This window comes from Sarcophilus harrisii, chromosome 4, assembly GCF_902635505.1.
Source record: "Sarcophilus harrisii chromosome 4, mSarHar1.11, whole genome shotgun sequence".
NCBI lineage: Eukaryota > Metazoa > Chordata > Mammalia > Dasyuromorphia > Dasyuridae > Sarcophilus > Sarcophilus harrisii.
Window position 1 is genome coordinate 222656115 of NC_045429.1, and position 16422 is coordinate 222672536.

The following is a 16422-nucleotide window of genomic DNA, read 5'->3' on the forward strand; positions in this document are numbered from 1 at the left end:
GTGGTGGGTGATCATTTATCATCTTACTGAGTAATAATGAAGTTTATCCTCTGACAGATAACATAGTGTTTTCAGACAAAATGCACAACTTGGAATACTCTGTAACTGCTGGGAGTTCCCTGCCTACTCCTGCTTTCGAATGACTCTCTCTTTCTCTCTCTCTCTCTCTCTCTCTCTCTCTCTCTTCCCCACCAGGTGTGTCTGTCTCTCTCTGTCTCTGTCTCTCTGTCTGTCTCTGTCTGTTTCTGTCCCTGTCTGTCTCTCTCTCTCTCTCTCTCTCTCTCTCTCTCTCTCTCTCTCTCTCTCTCCTGCTGCTACTACTAGTTTTATGGGATTTGGATATTTGATAGCAGTATTTTTTTTTCTTTTTTTCTGAAAGGCATTTTCCAGGGCTTCTCACTTTCCTTTTTAATTTCATTTTTATTCTTGAAAGAGCCTGAAGAAAAGTATTGTGGTAGTTGACAGGAGTTACAAGTCTTGGATTCTAAAGCCAAAGTTGATACTTATGAGCTGTGTGAACACCAATGTGTCTATCACCTTGGACAGGCCACATTATTTCTCTTATCAATCAAGTGAGAAGATGGGACTTCATAAATTCTACAAAATCTACTTTTCTTTTTTAGCTCTAAATTGAAGGGCTTGAGAGCTCTATTATCAAGTAGTTTTTGATATTATTATTGAGTCATTTAAGTTGTGTATGACTTTGTGATCTCATTTGGACTTTTCTTTTCAAAGGTACTGGTATGGTTTGCCATTTTCTTCCTCAGATTATTTTACAGATGAAGAACTGAGTCAAGCAGGGTCATGTGACTTGCTCAGGGTCTCACACAAACTACTTAGTGAATGAGATTAAATTTGAACTCATGAAAATGAGTCTTCCTGACTCCAGGTCAAGGAATCTCTCTCTGTGCCACTTATCTGCCCCAAAAGAATTAGGGGTAGATTTCTACTCTGGATTTAGGAAGACATTAGAAGATTACTCCAATAATCCAGGTTGTTATTATGCAGTTGTGTCCAATTCTTCTGACCCCAGAGGGGACTTTTTAGGCAAAATTGTTGGAGTGGTTTGCTGTTTTCTTCTCTAGTGGATTAAGGCAAACAGAGGTTTAATTAAATGTTCAGGGTCACATAACAAGTGAGTGTCTGAGGTCAAATTTGAACTCAGGTCTTTCTAATTTGAGACTCCACACTCAATTCATTGAGTCACCTAGCTGCCTTGTTTAACCTTAAACAATTTTTTTTTTTAATCTCACCGAGCCTTAATTTCCTTACCTGTAAAATAAAGGGGTTAGGTTAGAAGATCTGTAAAGATTTCTCCTGATCTAGCAGGCCAATAATTGTTATCAATTTCACTTCTGGATGGCTTTTTAAAATTATGCTATAGATGTGTTATAATTATATGCTGTAATATTTTAGAAAAAAATTTAGTCTTGGAAGTATGTATCGCTTAAAATACTCGTTATTTTTCTAATGTACTTTAGTATTGACTGAAAACCAAAAGGGACCCCTTTCTGATGTTTTTTTTTTTGTTTATTTAAAAATATTTAAATGCCTGAATTAATGCAAAGCTTCAGAACTAAGTGTGTCAGCCCTGAAACAAAATTTTTCCATTATCAAAATCTAAAATAGGCTGCCTCCAAACCCTGAAACTTTCCTCAACCTCTGAGTCCTTCAAACCCTTAAACCTTCCTCTGGCGTAATGACCCCCTTTTCTCTCTGGTTAGATCCCTCTGGTTCCTCCATTTTGCTGATGGGACCAAATAGGTTCTCTCCAGACCATGCTTCTAACTATGCCCCCAAGCAATTAGCATCCCAATTCTCAGCTCCCTCTTCTGTGCTATATTCCTCCAGGAGAATCTAAGCTTCTTAAGGGCAGAAGCTGTCTTTCTTTTCATTTGTAGTATCTCCAGCACTTGAAAAAAGCCTGGCACATAATATGGGCTTAATATTATATTATTATAATGACCTATTTCATTGAAGATGGATTTATAGATAATGATAGAGATTAAAAAGTAAACTGATCGCTGCCCTCAAGAATCTTATACTTAACTGTATATGAATGTATATCTCCTCCTCCCACTCCTACCACAGACTGTATAAATTTATGTTGCTTTTCTCTAATATTCTCTGCAAGTATATACTCATTACTCATAAACACTTGGCAAAAATATCCTTCTTTATTGCAAAATTCATATAATATCCAAAGGTAGGTTTATCTGCCAATGAGTACTTAGCACCTTCTTTTGATAACCAGATTGGCCCTTAAGAAATGCCACTTGGAAGAGTCATTGATATGTATTGTTACTAAGTACTTGCCACTTTAAGAGGTGCTGATACTCTGAGCCAACCCTGAAGTAGGATCTATAATAATCCAAACCTTCAGAAGAGTGTGTCTCTTGGCCTAGGAAAGGGAAAGTACATCCTGACCACCTTGGCCAGAGCTTGCAATGTGCTTTATTATGACAAGCAATATCCCAGTTAATTTATTAATTTTCCTCATTTTATGCTTCCACCCTATTTGTAATGTTTTCTCCTTAAGCCCCCTGGAAAGTGTAAAAGCGGAATTTTACTGTCATCACTTGCCTACTTTGCCATAGAAAATAAGGATTTATGCCGGGGAGAAGAAAAAAAAAGAACAGATTTTCATTTTACTACTGACATCATATACACAGGGGAGAAGAGACTGGATAAAGATTTGCGTGGGTTGCTAAGCATTTTTCTTTTACTTACATGACTATTATCTTATGTATGGGCTGGATGGCCCAAGGGATTACAGACACTTAGTAACTTCCTGGCAAGATGATATCAAATAGGTAAGGGGTCGAAGAGGCTATATTTAAAGGGTAATCAGCCTAGTTTTTTATCTGAGACTTTTTTTGAGTACTCATAGTTTGCATCTGAGATACTTGACCACACTGAACAGGGACAAAAAGGGGAGAAATTGTCTCTCCACTCCTCTCTTGAATCCTTCATCTATGCTACTGGCAATAACAATACAATAGTTTATGTAGCAGCCCAAGGGCTATAGAGAAGAGAAAATGAGCTTGATATATACTTTATAGGATGGTTAGTTAATCAGTTGTCTGGCATTAAAGAAATGGACAGTGTGTGTATGCACATGTGTGTAAGACAAAATAATTTTGGAGGTGTGTGTGTGCCTCAACCCTTTAAAATCTTTATCACAAGATAAAGGATAAAAAATGGGGCCCCTTCTAAGGCTGCCCCACCATACCTTCATCAATCTGGATGAAGGAGAATCCTTTTTCTCTTCTCCTAATTCACACCTCACCACGTATGGCACAGTAATAAGATAGAGAGCTGAATCATATTATCCTCCTGACCCTAAGAATTCATAATTCTATGAAAAGAAAAAAAAAAAAAAGGATTCACTTCAACTCTTTTCAAGGAACTGGTAAAAAAAACTTTTTAGTGTATCAATAATCAATTACTTGACTACATCAAGTAGTTGTTTTCCAATTAGTTGGTAAAATAACAAATAAATAATCTCAAACCTGAGTGAACTGATTTCACATATGCTTATGAAAATGGTTTCTCTCCTGCTTTTTGTCAGGGTCTCTTTTTGCAAGGCCTTCATTTCTTCCAAACCCCTTCATATTTCATTTCTTGAATTTTTTTCATTGAAGATGGATTTAAAGAATGAGCTCAACATCTCAGCATATTTGAGAAGCATGATTAATCCGGTGTCCTGGCTCATTTATTAGCAGGCCTGCCTTCTCTCTCATCATCTTTTCTCCTCTGATAGATTTGCCCTTCTAATACTCCTTAACCCTTTGGGGCTTACATTCTCTCCCTGCACTTTTTTTGCTTCCCTTATCTCTATCCTTTTAGCCTTAACTGATGCAGTTTGTTTTTGTTGGGTTTCCTCCTCTTCTCTTAAGAGCTTAAAAGGTTATAAGGAATAGAACATTTCACAGCAATTACTTCTCTCTTCTTGCATTACTCTATGTCAGCTAAAATATAATTTGGCACACTTTGACAAAAGCTCCTGGGTTAGACCAGCCTCTACCCACATGGCTGGATCTCCATTTTTTCCCCTCAGAATAATGTAGTATACCAACTAAGTTTAATTTCCCCAGATTTTCTCTGAGAACAAAATAAACTTTCTATAGCCTATGAATTTCTTCTTTTGAAACTGAATCAGCCACAGTTATTGTTGTCTTTCTCACCATTTATTCTGACCTTAAATCATCAAAAGACAGCTGCCCCCAATTGCTGGATAGGTCTCTTTTTTTGACTGCAGAAAAAAGTTCTCCATCTTTTCAAGATTAGAATTTCTGACCAAGGAGGTCACTTAACATCCTCAGACTTTAATTCCTTCATGTGTAAAATGAGCTTTAGACTCATAAGCCTATGATTTGACTATTACCTCTGCTCTAGATATTCCCTTTTCTCCTTTCTGGTATTTCCATCCTGCCCCTGCTCTGGACTTTCCCCCATATCTGAATTCTCTCTGATTAGAAGGTTGTAAATCTTACAACTTTGAGGATCTCCTTGTACTATCAGAGGAAGAAAACTAGTCAGATGAACCTCAAAAAAAATCACGCAAAAGCCCCTGAGGATTTCCCTTATTTTTCCACTTTGTTGTGAGGGATAGCCCAATTGTCTGGCATTAAAGGAATGAACAAATGTTTAAGAGATTGATATTATATTGGTGCCAGGACATGAGGGTGCCTCTCATCTTGAATACTGATCCCTTGTATATTTTGCATATCATTCAACCCAAACCTGGGGCTCTAGGTATCCTGTCCTCTCTGGAGATCCAGTTGTATCTATTTCTTGTGATTTTGATCCTGACAGATCGGTAACCTCTCTTCTCTTTTTCTTCTCCATGTAGTTCCTCCCTTCATAGTGTCTCGAGCTAAGTACTCTCATTTATATTAAATAAAATCCACTCATAATTAAAAGACTGTTGCTTTTAGTGTTATTAATTTGCTACTTTTCTGCAGAAATCTCTAAAGAATCCTGAAAGCACCTTCAACAGACTGAGACAATAGTACTTTCTGTAATCTCTATATAGGATATGCTTTTATATATAATATTTAAATAGGAAGCTCCAAAGCTCTGGCTAAAAATGGCTTTCCTTTTGTCTCTACTGACTGTGATTTAGACCATGAGACATTTTCTCCCATTGCTGTACCAGCCAACAACCAATACTATTGAATAGAAGTATGATTTGGTCAATGTGGGATCTATGATTTGGTCAATGTGGGATCTCTCTGCTCCAGTGCAAATCAAAATCCAGCCATGCTTTCTTTTGTTGCATTATTCTTCATGATTTTCTATAAATCCTCCAAAGAAGATATACTGAACGTGCAAGTTTGTCCTCCATTATTTTCCTTCCTTCCTTCTTTTCTTCTTCTTTTCCTTTCTTCCTTTTTCCTTCTCTTTCTTTCTTGCTCCTTTCTTTTTTCTTTCTCTTTTTCTTTGTTCCCCCCTATCTTTGCTTCTTTTTTTCTTTCTTCCTTTTTGCTTTCCTTCTTTTCTTTCTCTCATTGTGAGTTTCCCATACAAAAGAAATCACTAATCAATAATGTGTATTGTATAGTGTATTTTTCCCTTAGAGTTGTATAACTCCTCATCCTCTTTCTCCCTGACCCCTACCCCCAGTTAAGTAGGTAAGGTCACAAGATACTGGGAGTTATAGCTATACTATGAATTTAAGGAAAGGAGATATGACTTAAACTCAGCAACTTACCTATCCTTTATTCATATAAAAACAGAAGATAGATTGAAAATAAAACCTAACTGATGAAGAATTCTTCAATACCTATCCAAGACAGCACTTGATCGTGCTGTCCAGAAGTGTGCACTGACAAGAATAGTCCTCTGACTACCCTGAGTTTTCATTCTTTTGTGCACAAACTATTCATGTATATTTTATCAATGTATCTGTAGTAGATAAGGAAAGGACTCACACCAATCAATGTATCAATTAAAATAAGCAAGATAAGAATACGCATACAGATTAATACAATTCAACATTCATATTGATATTCATTCAACTGATCTAATCTCCCAATTCTTTAACTTAATCATTTCTTAAGACCTGCTCCTCTACCCCATTTCAGCCACATAAAATATGGTCATGTCCTTGATCTTGCCATTTCCTACAAGTATTCCACTTCGTTTTCATAATCTCTTATATTCTTTATCTGATCATTTCATCTCTCTCTCTGCCTTACAGTTCTAAACCCAGTTATTGACCCTCATCATGACTCTCAACCCTTCACTCCTCACTTTCTGCCCTTGACATCACTCCTGCCTTAGCTACATTTTCTTTTATTGCTTATCTCAATCCTTTAGTAAACCAATTCAACTCTATGTTATCCTCTTTTCTCAAATTCCTAGGTTATTTTTTTTAATCAAAGATCTGTTCTGCCAATCTCTAGCTTTGGATTACTCCCACCATCCACTGCTTTCACTGCTATACCTGTTGGATGATGCTAGAGAGCATCATGAAACTGGTGTTGACTTAGTACACTATAAAAAGAATTTATTACACAATCTAAACTGGACCCTCATTGTAGCAAGACAATCCATTTTATACCTCACTAATCAATTTACTATCTCACTCACCATGGCAAATTCTTTCTCAACTCCTTAATCCTCTCATAGCTTCCCCTCCCCACTCTCTCGGCTGAGAATCTTGCTTCATATTTCACTAAAAAATTGGAGTCGTTAGCCAAGAACTTTCTATTTTCTCCTCCTCTTCATTTCACATCATTCAGATGCCTTTCATTACTATCTCTTGCTTCACTCCTATTTAACATGAAGGTCCTTCTCCTTGCTAAGACAAACCCCCTATACACACAAGTGATCTTATTCCAATTTGTCTTCTCTAGCAAATGCTCCCATCTATCATCTATACTATCTCATTAATCTTCAATCTCCTCGTCTACTAGCTGTTTTCCTGCTGCCTACAAATATACCCAAATCCCTATCATCATCAAAAAAAATACAAAAGAACCCCAAAACTCCAAGACTGATCTTTTCATTCCCACTAACTGTTATTTTATATTTCTCCTTTATCTAAACTCCTTGAGGAGGCTATCTACAATAGGTACCTTCACTTCTTTTTCTCTCACGCTCAATAAATTATATGACCACCTTTTTTAGCCATTATTTTCTTTCAAGATGGTAGACTGATTCATAAATATATTGATAGATGTTATCATTATATCCAGCTAGATGAAAATTAAGCCAATTTATTCTAAAGTTATCATGGAAAAGCAAATATTAAATGTGAGACAAATAGGGTTGGAACAAAAGCCTCACTTTTTTGAATCAACTATAACCTGTAGGCCAGAATGATAAGCTCTGAGCTTAAAAATATCAGGTTCCAACTTGAAAGCTTCTCACAAATCACTTTCTTTGGCTCATCTCCTCTTAATTTACACCTAGGTTTCTCATCCTAATGTGGGTCATTTGAATCCCACCTAGTATATTTCCTGTGAATCAGAATATAGCTCCCATCTAGAACTCTATAGACAATTCAAAAGTCCCTCCATTATCCTACAGTCACACAGACTGTATCTATTAGATACAAAATTTTATTTCATCCCTCATATAATTCAGAATATAAGGAATGTTATGATTGCTCTCTTTCTGTCCCATGAGTCCCACCTTCCTCAGATACCTATCTACTCTTCCAGACTTATAGTGCCACCATGTGGTTAAGGCTTCCCCAGAAAGGAAATGCATGTTGGGTAGAGATGAGGTCATGCGCTTTACCCAACCATGGAGTGAGAGAAGAAGAATACGAATATATAATTGGCCATGACGTAATTATGTCTATAGGATATGAATAATAATATCTTAAGTAAATCGTGACTAGTGCATATAGGAATTTACTATTTGTACTTATGCCTATATTATTAGTTATTCTTAGCAAAGAAAGTTATTCTCGTTTTCTTGGTCACCGTACTTGAATGACCAGGATTGTAATTTGGATTCTATTCCCCATATTTTCATTTCTTGTCTGAAATTAGTATACCTTCTAAAAGAAAACCACACAATACCTAAAATTCAATTCAACAGATATCCATTGTCTTAATGATCTAGAAAATTGTTTTTTAATAATGACAAAATCGAAGATCTTCTACATGACTATGAATAAGAGTATATGTATTAGTATATTTGTGTGAATCTCAAAGTGAGATTGAAGGACCAGATAAGGGAAATGCCTTTTATAGATTCAGCAGTGAAAATTCCTTGCTACTTTCAAGAATTTCCCCATTTTCCAGAGAATGAGACCTCCTTACCTTTCTCTTTTTTTTAACTTAATTAAGAGAAAGGTGACATGGCATGGCATGATGGAATTAGCACTGCATCTGAACTCAAAGGAGCCAGGTTCAAATCCTACTTCTTCTTTAAGGCAATCTTCTAATCTCTCTGGGATTTAGCTTTCTTATATATAAACTGAGACTGTTGTGGATTAAAAAACATCTATTGCTTCTTCCAGTTCTAAATATGTAATTTTATGACCTCATCCTATCCATTTTACAGATAATCTCCAAAAAACTTTTCTTAAAAGGGTAGGTTTCAGATCTTTGATTTTTGAACCTAATACCAGTTAGAATCTTATTTCTTATTTGGCATAAAAGGATTATGTGACGTTGAGCATATCCTGTAATTTTTTTATGTCCATGTAAATCCCTAAAGCTCTAAGTTGTAGAAAAGGTATTGGTCTGCATTAGTAGAGAAAGTTCCTCATTTGGAAACTCCTAATTCTGATGATATCAAAGCTTTGGTGTTTCCACTCCACAGAATCAAAAATCTAATCAGTGGGACCCACCTCACAGACCTAATGATCCACTCCACTGCTCACCTTTAAGAACCCTTTAAATAAACTCTCCTCCAGGTATCATTTCCTTTAATTGGAATGTGAGATCTGTCATATTTTTCCATTTGTATCCTTAAGAAGTTAATATTACACCTGATACATAATTCCACTTCATTCTTTCATTTCATTTCATTAAAATGTTCTGCAGGTATACACCAAATGTTGGCTTCTTTGGGCAGCCAGGTGATATAGGATAGGCCACCCAGTATGAAATCAAGAAGACTCATCTTCCTGAGTTCAAATTCTGCCTCATACACTTACTAGTTATGTGACCCTAGGTAAGTCACTTAATGATATTTGCTTCCGTTTCTTCATCTACAAAAACAAGTTGGAGAAGGAAATGGCAAACTATGCTGGTGTCTTTGCCAAGAAAACTCAAAATAGGATCATGAAGAGTCAGACGTGACTAATATGACAGCAACATTTTTTATATGATTGTTACATTTCATGTGTTTTACCTCCCAACTGGATCAGATGCATTTCTGGGATAAGGTCCCAGTCTTCCCTAGCTGTAGTATTCCCCTGTGACATAAAATAAACCTTGATGTTGGGAGAAACCTTAGAAGTGCAACCCCCTTCCTGACATAACAATGCTTTCTTAGTTAGTCAATAAGCATCTATTAGGCACTCAAGGCACCATGCCAAGTTCTGGGAATACAAATACAAGTAAAAGGAAGAACAGACCTTGCCCTCAAGTTGCTTACATTATAAAGGGAGAAGATAACATGTAAAAAGAAAGCTAAAAGGGGAAAGAGGAGTAGCAAAATCTATAGAACAAATGACGTTTGGTCGATGTCCTTCCTCAAACTGGAACTTCACCAATGAGAGTAGGGGTTGCACAAGCAGAGGGAAAAGGTAGATGAAGGACAGAGGCAAGGCAGAGTGACATCCCAAGAATTGGCCATCCAGCCAGTCAGCAAACATTTCCCACAACATAGAGTTGATGGATTGATTGGAGGCTACAACTGTAATGGCATAAAAGCAAGGGTCCTCAAACTTTTTAAATAAGGGGCAAGTTCACTGTCCCTCAGACGGTTGGAGGGCCGGACTATAGTAAAAACAAAAACTTTGTTTTGTGGGCCTTTAAATAAAGAAACTTCATATCCCTGGGTGAGGGGGATAAAAGTCCTCAGCTGCTGCATCTGGCCCGCAGGTCGTAGTTTGAGGACCCCTGGAAGAGTACCTATTCTTGTGAAATTGTGGAGTCATCCAAGTGTCAAGTTAAATAAGAAAGAGTGATATATATATATATATATATATATATATATATATAGGAGTGAAAAATTTAATTTTGCTCAAAATATTTTGATGTGGCTATTTTTTTGGATCAAAATCATGATTTCATTGGTCTAGAGAATTACTAGTGAGGAAATTCTATCAATTCTAAAAATATCAATTTCTTCAATAAAATCCTTCAGAGTTATCTGGGACACTAATTGATTTACTTGCTCAGAGTGACATAGACAGTGTGTATCAAAAATAAGTCATGAACCTAGGCCTTTCTGCTTAGTAGGCTATCTATTATACCATGCTACATCTCATTGGTTCTTTTTTTATTAGACTTCTACATTGGTATAGTGAATTATATTATATATCATTAATATTATATATAATCTATTGCTAATATTATATGACATAATTATATATGTTATTAAATATTGTGTTATATATTTTATAAATATTATTCATTGGTTTGGTGAATTTCTGGTGAAGAAACTTCCTTTCCCAATGCATTATTGTTATCTCTTCTGTAATTTATAGTCTTAGAGAGTGACCAAACACAATGCTATCTTTCTGTCATCCTTGCTACTAGAGAGACTGGTGGATCACTTCAATTTGGGAATTATGAACTGCAGAGAGAGATTTTATCCACATTAAGTTTGGCTGTAAAAGTTAGTCCCCAGGAGAGGGTAACTAGCATGCTTCCTGAGAAGGTGTGAACTGGTCCAGATTAGAAATGATGTAGATCAAAGCTTCTGGATATCAGCAGTGGGATTGGTCCTATGAATGATCACTACATTTCCAATTTGGGTTAAATAGAAAAATTTTAATCTTAAAAAAAATTAGTTGCCTGAAAGAATGGTGAGAAGTTAAATGACTTGCCCATGGTCATACAATCACTATGGCTATGAAGCAGAATCCTCCTGTATTCCAAGGCCAGTTCTATCCAATGCTAAATACCACCTACCTCTCATTTGCTCAATTAGTCATTCTCTTCTGTCCTGACTCTGTAGGTTGACATTTGAAAGAAGAGAGTCAAGATCTCTAGATTTCTATTACTTCCACTGACCTCTACAATAAGGTTCCTTGGGGTGTTACCAGCATTCTGGTTTCTTGTATCATTCAGTTTGGCTGAATATGTTTGCCATCCTAGTATGCCTTTCTTTAATATAGCAGTTGCTGGGCTCCCCTAAAATAGGGACCGGTTTTATAATTCTGGGGATTCAGTGCTTTGATGCAATTCTTTGGAGAAGCCTTATAAAAACAAATTAAAGTTGTTCATGATGATTTAGTAAAAAAAAAATTAAATAGTTCATTGTTGGCATTTTCTCTCTATCCCTTGGGCCAATTTGGAATAATAGTTCTACCCTGGTTTCCCTCCTCTTCTCTTATTCCTCCAGGGTTTTGGCAATAGTTCCTTATACTTTAGAAGAGTGTCAATAAAATTGTGGATTTTACAATCCCTCGGTCCCTGGCTGGGCACTTTAGAAGCCTCATGAAGGAGAAGGATTAAGTACAGTGGAAAAAGAACTGGATTTCCATTCAGAAGATTTAGGTTCTTTTTGCCTTTCTGCTACTTACTATCTTTCTGACCTTAGGTAAGACATTTAACATCAGTAGATTTCATTGTCTTCAAATATAAAATGAGAGCACTGGATTCACTGACATTTAATGTCTCTTTCTCCTTCAAAAACCTAGATTCTTAAAGTACTAAGAGTTTTTAAAAGGCAAGTGGAGAGGGTTTAAATCAGTCTTCCTTGTGAACCTGGGTGATGCTATTTATCTTTTCCTTTAATTTCTTTCAATTCAACATCAAGCATTTATTATGTACTAGTCACTATTGTCCTAGCTACTAGTGATTCAAAGGAAAACATGAAACGATCTCTGTCCTCAAGAAGCTTATAGTTTATTGAGGAAGTCAACATATAGGAATTTGAATGTAAGGATCAGGTATAGCTGTGGAATAAGGTTTGGCTAAACGTTTCTTTCTTTCTTTCTTTCTTTCTTTCTTTCTTTCTTTCTTTCTTTCTTTCTTTCTTTCTTTCTTTCTTTCTTTCTTTCTTTCTTTTTTAACTGCTTTCTCACAACTGGAGATTGTTTTTAGCTCATATCTTTCTCTTACCAGTAGTTGAAACAGAAGCTTGAACTATATCCTATCCTGAGGGGTAGATTTGCCAAAGGCCTCCAAAGTATAAGATTCAAGTTATAAGTAGGATAGTTATATAATATTAGTATAAGGTTCTAGTTATAACCATGGAAGAGGAGAAGGAAGGAGGGAAAGGTAAAGGCTCTATAAATACTATCACATTTGATCACAATAGTTCACCTGTGGAAAACTAATCTTAAAATGAGTTCTCTTTTTGTCTCCAAAGTTTTAGAAACTTATAAGAATTCAAAATATTCATAACCATAAAACTTTTTAAAAGAAAACAAAGAAGAAGAAAAAGGAAAGAAGAAGGAAAGAAGAAAGAAGAAGAAAGAAGAAAAAAAGAAAGAAGGAAAAGAAAGAAAGAAAGAAGAAGAAGAAGAAAAAGAAAGAAGAAGGAGGAGGAGAAGAAAGAGAAGAAGAGGAGGAGGAGAATAAGGAGAGGAAGGAGGAGGAGGAGAAGAAGAAAAGAAAGAAGGAGGAGGAGGAGAAGAAAGAGAAGAAGAGGAGAAAAAGGGAGGGAGAAAGTAATCATGATGATGAAAATGATAATATATTTCTAAAAATATTGTTTATTATGGAAATGCCAATGGGATATTTGTAGTAAACCTTGAATATTTCTTCTCCTTCTCCAAAGTTTATGTTTAGTGATAGACTCTGAAATTTGGTAATTAGAGAGTTGAGATCAACAACTGTTCTTCTGAGTCACTGCCTCCAAAGCCTGTAAAACTCAAATCTTTCTGAAGAAAAATATTTTTTGGAAATGTTCGCAACTTAGTCACTCTATTAAAATACAATTGACACAACCTCTCTTCATTTCAGGTCTCTCCAGAAACAACAGTTAAATACATGAGTCAAACTGAAGGCTCATTTTCCCCAATTTATTCAGCAGAATAAGGTAGTTATTCAAACTACCATTAAACCGTATCCATTGATTTCCCAATCCAGAGGCTGATTCAGAAGTGCTGTAGTCAAATAGACCCTAGAATCCACAGACCACACACACAAAAAAGGAAGTCATTAACACAGATATAGCTTAAAAAGCACTTGTCTGAGAGAATCTGGAGAGGCACTAAAGGAGTTGTCAGATACAATTGTTGTTTACCTTAAGGAACAGAATCATTATCATCTAGTTCTGTGAGTCTTCTCTGTCATAGATCTGAGCTAATTTGCTGCATGGCAAAATGTACATATACTTCCCAGAAATACATACCACATATAGTAAGGAGGAGAAAGAAAAAGAAAATAGTATTTTCATAGCACTTTAAGATTTGTGAAGTCTTATAAATGTTATTTCATCTAAGTTTCACAACTACTTTAGGAGATAGGTTCTAACATTATCCCCATTTTACAGATAAAGAAACTGAGGCAAACAAAGATTAAAATGACTTGCCCAGAATCACATAGTTAGTAACTGAGGCAGAATTTAAATTCAGGCCTGCCTGATTCCTGATCCAACCCTTGATAAAAATACCCAGAGAAGGCCACTAAAATACCAGATCCTTATGGTCATATAGGTCTTCCATTAATTGGACAGGGCATACCCCAAAGGGAAAATAATAAAAAAGCCAAGCCTTTCACAGTTTCACTTGGAGCTTGGTCTTTCCACCACGAAGAAGGAGAAGGAGAAGGAGAAGGAGAAGGAGAAGGAGAAGAAGAAGAAGAAGAAGAAAAAGAAGAAGAAGAAGAAGAAGAAGAAGAAAGAAGAAGAAGAAGAGAAAATCATAAGAAAGCCAAACCATTTACAGTTTTACTTGGAGCTTGGCCTTACCACCACTATTCTGAAGGGTCTGTATCTCTGATGAAGAAGAAGAAAGAAGAAGGAGAAAAAGGAGGAGGAGGAGAAAAAAGAGAGAGAGATGATCATGATGAAAATGATAATATATTTCTAAAAAATATTGTTTATATGTTATCTATGGACAACTTCAGTATGAGAGAGAAGCTAATGGTCTTTATAAAGGACCATTGGAATCAGTTGCTTATTCTTGACCCCAAATATAAACTGCCTTGTTTTTCTTAAAGAAAACTAAAAAGAATTAACCCAAAAAATGCCAATGATACCAAATGAAAAGAAAAATAAATTTCTTTATTAATTTATGGAGGAAAACTTCAATTATTTACTAATATGAACTAAAACATCAGGAAATATTTATAGAGAGTACAGTTGTGTGGAAAATGTCATCCACATCTAGAGAGAGAACTATGGAGACTGAATGTAGATGGAAGCATACTATTTCTACCTTTTTTCTGTTTTTTTTCTCATGGTTTTTCTCTTTTGTTCCATTTTTTCTTTCCCAATATGACTCATATGGAAATATATATGTAAACTTGTATAACCTAATATGTATATACATGTGTTACTTTAAAAATAAAATAATTTTTAAAAAGTAAGCTTTTTAAGGGCAAGGACTGTTTTTCTTTATTATATTCATGACTTTGGCACTTATGGTGCTTGGCACATAGTAGGCACTTAATAAATGTTTATTGACTTAATAACTGTTAGGCCATAGATGCTACAGATGGCAAAAATCAAACCTTGATTGCAAACTCAATGAGGGAGACAGGTCGACTTGTAAAACTGATGTCAATAATCCTTACAAGGGCATCAGTCTCTTTCATTGTTATGCTTTCTTTAGCTAATTTAGCAGGGGATACCTAGACACTGGGGCCTGTATTCCCTTTACCACGTCTTATGTTGTGGCTGTAGACTTAGTATATTGAAAGGAAATGACATAGAGAACTAGGGGAGATTGCTTAAATCAGTACAGTTCTAGTTAGCCTGGTTATGTCAATAGATTTCTCTGTCTTTGTGTACTCCTTATATTGTGAGTACCCTGGAAAAATCTTTTCTCTGAGATGTGCTATAAGAAATTTAAGGACTTCTTGTAGATACAAAATACACCTTGATATTACCATCTGAGTCCTCCTTTATTCTCTCAGGTATGATTAGATCAGAGGTTGAGACCCTGACAATTTAATATATTCCAGTCCCATTTCTAAAGTGAAATGGTTTTCATCAATATAAAGTCAAGTTTTTTGTCCACTTCTATTGCCAAGTATTTACTTTTGTTTGCATCTTTGAAAGTTATAGCTAGTTTTAAAGACAACTAGCATTAAATTCATCTTACTTGTTTCTGATTTAAATCTACCTGAAGATATAAAGTGACAATATAGTTAATGATTCTTTATCCTTTTACTTTTTTGAAAACATGTACTCACTTGTATCTGCCTTCTGAGAAATATTACTCTTGTGATGTATTATTATGTATCTTTTTGGAGGTTCTTTTCATTCCTCCCACTAATTCTACTAAGATTTTGTCTTGGGAACTTTTAGAATCACAGAAACATAAATTATTGCGCTGGAAGGTACATTCAGGCATGTGACTGTCTAAATTTTCCAGAACATCTGGTTGACTATTCTTTTCTTAAAGCTTTCCAGGGGTGGAGACTCCACAATCTCCCTCTGCAGCCCATCCTATCATTTTACTATCCCAATGGTCAAGAAACTTTCTTACAATCAATCCAAAGGTTTCCTTTTTATTCTCATGACTTCAGCTATCATATAAGTATTTAATCAACTCCAAGATACACATAATTCCAAGAATCATCCCTCTGTTTCTGTTCTTGATCACATTCTGTTTCCTACATTACTCATGATCATTAGGACATTTCTCCTTGTTGACATTGTGAGATAAAAATAGGAAAGATAGAATTCACTGTCTTTCAGAGCTTTCCCATACCTAAAACCTTCATCATCATTATTACATTAGTAAAGTATCTAACTTTTGAATTTTCTTATCTGACCTTTCAATTCTGAGGAATGAAAAATGAAAGGGAAGAGAAAGAGAGAGACACAGAATACACACATACACACAGAGAGAGAGAAAGACATAGAGAGACAGAGACAGAGAGACACACAGAGACAGAGAGACAAAAAGAGGAGGTAAAAGAAATTTCTAGACTTTTTTCTCCTCATTATATTCTAGAAATTTTTCTCCTCATTACATACATATATAAGTATAAAGTCAATGAGGGGATTAATTTTGCTTGACTATGCATTTTGGTTGCAAAGGATTTGTTTTTGTTGTTTTGTTTTTAATGGGCTGGGAGAGTGGAGAGAGAGAAAATAAATAGATTTCCATTTTTTAATAGGGGTTGCATACTATAGATGTGAAACATGAATTTTCAGACC